The following is a 4,861-nucleotide window of genomic DNA, read 5'->3' as shown; positions in this document are numbered from 1 at the left end:
TTGGGAAATGAAACTTCGTCATTGGTTTGAGAGTTCTTGCACACAAGACCCACCAGAATTTAATTGGCTTAATGATTAACAAAGTACCTTATAACAGCGTGTTTCGAATACTTGGTAAGACTGTTCAGTTCATGAGTACACTACATTTAACTGATTTGTCGTAGGTTCAATTCTGATATCATTAGGAAAAATCGATGTTGTTAGCAGATACAGTTTATTTTTGGGCCTTCTCTCTGTCTGAGTGCAATTGATTTTCATGTTTCGTGGAATAAAATGTTCGGTAAAATTATCATAAAGTCATGAATTAATCAGATACCTCATAAGGGTGTGACCCCGTGTTTCTTATTATGTTTAACCTAACCTAAATTCGCTCTACCTCATCTCACCTCACCTCAGCTGCCCCCCCCCCCTGACTTCACCTAACCTAAACTTCACCTGACCTAAACTTCACCTAACCTAAACTTCACCTACCTAAACTTCACCTAACCTAAACTTCACCTAACCTAAACTTCACCTAACCTAAACTAAATTTGAAAACCAAGGCCCTAGACATATTTTGTAAACCCCATTTCAAGGATATTGCGGTTATTTTCACAAACATTTCAATAGAAACGAACGAATTCGAAGCATCACGATTTTTTATTGTTTATATTATTTTATCATTATAAAAAATAATATAAACAGTAAAAAACCTGATGGATTCGAAATCGTTGATTAGGTCTTATCCAACATGTTCTGACGAGGTGGTTTTGACGAGTTCGAAACGTCACGGTTTTATTCCATTTATATTTTGTTTCACTTTGCGTGTGCACGTTACTGCGTTTGTGTTTAAAATAAGAAATCTCATCAAGGGTTGCATGGTAAGTAAGCTGCAATCTGCAAGCTTCATGCCATGTCCATTTAAGGTTTGTATCTGCTTTTTAAAGAAGGGCTCCGTTCTGTGTACGAGTAGTAGTTCACTAAAACTGCACAGTACCCAGACAGTGACAATAATCTTTACCTAAGTAGCTGAACTGAACTTGCATGTATATTTTAAGCTACAGTCATGGCATTCATTGCATGCAGTATGGGGCATTTGTTGATACATAAGATTGCCAGAAAAATATCCAGGCATGGTACAGAAAACACAATTTGGTTCTGTACTTCTCAGGATGCGTGTTCTCTCTCCTGAGTGCTGTATGGCGGTAGCGCTTGTACCAAAAACTCACCAAGGGACTAAAATAACCCGCGAATTCTGGAAAGGAACTTGATGAGTGTGGTATTTATAAAAAGCCAAGCAGATCGAGGGAATCGAACCGATGTTAATAGGATAGCGTGATCGGACATCCGTTTCAACCTTATTCTCAGAATTGGATAGCGTCCATTACCAGTGTTTTTCAGCGGAAGGTAAGAATGAGGAGAGTGATAGCATATTAATGATGATATCTGATACAGGTAAGAGGAATTCGTCCCTCCGAGGGATGTAGACTACTATATATACTGATTAAATAAGAAGCTTCTGAAGTTAGTACAGAGAACTGGGAAATGTATTTTTGGGTGCTTAGTTCAAGGTTAATGGGTCGTTTTAGAATAGCTGTTTGGCGCTTTGTTGCCTTTAGTCGAGGCTAGAATGTTGTTCAAAATGTCGGTTCACCTCGTTGCTTGCTCTGAAGAGGACAATGAAGGGAAAACTGAATACACGTAAATAAATCAAGATATTATGTTATCAAAGCAACACGGGATACTGTATGTCTGCTATAGAGCGTGGAGACTGCACTCTGTAACACTCTGGTCAAGGAGAGTAAATGGGGGAATATCGTTTATCTGATAAGTCGCTGACATTGTAAAGATATTCGGCAAGGGCCCATATAGTTGAAATCGTTATGTTGTTCACTCGCAACGATAACGATAGAATTATCCAACGTGTTATTGCGTGGCGCACTACATTCTGAAAGGAGCGGTGGGAAGATCATCCTCAAGAGATTTTGTTCCGGTGAAGTGTGGTTGTAGATGAGATTAGCTCTTAATTGAACGTATTGTACGAGAGGGCCACGGTCAGCAGAAGTAGAAGCATCACTTTGGTGTCACGGTCAGTTGGTGGAGGCGTGCCTTTTGTATCTGACTGCGTAATTGGGTAATGATAATGAGAGATTGACTGAATGATAAAGTAATTGCCTCTCCTGTTGTTTACCAGGCAGTAGGGGAAGTGCCAACAACACGGAGGGGGCCGCATGGGTGTAGATTCAGCCACAGTTTGTTACGGGAACTCTACCAGGTGTCCTGAGCTAGAGCTTTCCGTTAGGCGTCAACAGCGAATAAACTAAACGGTAATTTTAGTGAAAGAGGAAAATATATTCCCTAATGGCACTGCTGAAAAAAAAACCCTCTGATTTGTTGCACAGAGAATACGACCATGTAAGGAAGAGTTAGCTGATTTTCATCTGTAGGGAACGGGAAACTAACAGCAATAGGGAGATGTTGCAAGACGCGTGATATTGAGATCCTTTAATAAATCTCCAGTTTCATAAGCCTTTTGATATGTCTTCGTCACAATATTGGCAACATGGCGTGGGCTTTGTGGAGGCGCTTCAAAAGGAGCTCATGATTGAGTAACCATTTATTACGGATTCCAGTCAGGTCGGATAACGTCTATGTGGAACAAAGTCGTGATTATGAACAGGGTGCAAGGAAGAGAATGGGCATATGGCAGACAGAAGTGCCAAATGGTGATATTTAAATGGCTGGTGAATGAGAAGAAGTTGTGAAAGAGGCACCTGGCCGTCCTCACACCGAAGGATAAAAGAGGGAGTAACTAGAATGGAAAAATACTCGTTTCTTTAGTATTGGAGTAACTAGAATGGAAAAATACTCGTTTCTTTAGTATGGGAGTAACTAGAATGGAAAAACGATAACTCGTTTCTGTAGTATTTAAATGTATTGGGCAGTGATTTCCAACTTTTGCACCACGAGAACTTTTTATTTGAATTAAACCACTTGTTTGGTAATGACCTGTCTTCCCATCATTTCGATTTTATTAGCCGAATGCAAACTTACTTCCGTAGGGAAACATACTTATAGAACTGAATATTAAGTTGGATGAATTAAGGCTATATATATATACAAATATATACATACACATATATATTTATTGTTTATTTATATATTTGTGTTTAGCATTACCGTGAGTAACTTCGCATTTGGCTATGGAACCTCTTGAAATGTTGAATTTGGTTCACGTACCTCCGTTGGAAACCATTGATACAACCTTGTAAAAATCATGGAATATCAGTGAAAATGGGACGTAATACAGAGACGGCATTAAGATAGATGTATGGTAGATATCATCAAGTATGGTATTAGGTTGCAGTACTATGCTTGTCTAAACGAAACCGGGGCCAACCAGCAGACAATGTAAGTGGTCGTCTAAACTGGTCACAGTAGTTACCTGTTGCGTATAGTTCGGTGAAAGATGGTTTTAGGGAGATATTCTAGTGGAGTGCGCACACGCATGCATGCACGCAGACACGCACACACACACAGACGCACGCATATACGCGCACGCACGCACGCACGCATAAACACAAGCATACACACGCACACTTAAACACAAGCATACACACACACACGCTTACAGGCGTACACACGCACGCTTGCACGCACACGCACGCTTGCACGCACACGCAAGCTTGCACGCACACGCAAGCTTGCACGCACACGCACACTTGCACGCACACACACGCTTGCACGCACACGCACGCTTGCACGCACACGCACGCTTGCACGCACACGCACGCTTGCACGCACACGCACGCTTGCACGCACACGCACGCTTGCACGCACACGCACGCTTGCACGCACACGCACGCTTGCACGCACACGCACGCTTGCACGCACACGCACGCTTGCACGCACACGCACGCTTGCACGCACACGCACGCTTGCACGCACACGCACGCTTGCACGCACATATACGCTTGCACGCACACGCACGCTTGCACGCACACGCACGCTTGCACGCACACGCACGCTTGCACGCACACGCACGCTTGCACGCACACGCACGCTTGCACGCACACGCACGCTTGCACGCACACGCACACGCACGCTTGTACGCACACGCACGCTTGTACGCACACGCACGCTTGTACGCACACGCACGCTTGCACGCTTACACGCACGCTTGCACGCACGCTTGCACGCACGCTTGCATGTGCGCACACACACACACACACACACACACACACACACACACACACACACACACACACACACACACACACACACACACACACACGGCCGCTTGCACGCACATACACGCACGCTTGCACTTATATACACGCACCCTTCACGCTTGCACGCACATACACGCACGCTTGCACGCACACACACACACACACACAACACACACACAACACACACATACACGACTACGCTTCAACGCTTCAACGCTTCAGACGAACCGGACAATCAAGGAATATTATTCGAAAATATTCTACCGCCTTCGATACGCGTTGGGTCGCCGAAGGTCACAGTTGCGGTCGACGTCAAAATTAGTCTAGAGCGAATTTAGGTAAAAAAAAAAGGACACGGCAGTGAATAATGGTCTCATAATAATAGTATCATTAATAGTATCATTAGTTGTGTCATTAATAGTAATGATACGAGTAGAATAACGTAGACTAGCATAAAACCTCAATAAAAAGTATAAAATAAAAAATTCCAGCCCCAACGAAGAACTAGTGGTCGTAGAAAACGGAGAATTATCTAAAGGGAAAAAAACCTCGACTTAACGCGTTCGGTTTTCCTTTTCGAGCCGAGAGGTCGGATCGTCTCCAGTTTGGAATGAGAGAAGGGAGGAAAGGAGGAAGGGAGAGAGAGGAGG

This window comes from Penaeus chinensis, chromosome 3, assembly GCF_019202785.1.
Source record: "Penaeus chinensis breed Huanghai No. 1 chromosome 3, ASM1920278v2, whole genome shotgun sequence".
Taxonomy (NCBI): Eukaryota; Metazoa; Arthropoda; class Malacostraca; order Decapoda; family Penaeidae; genus Penaeus; species Penaeus chinensis.
Note: the sequence above shows the minus strand (reverse complement) of the source record.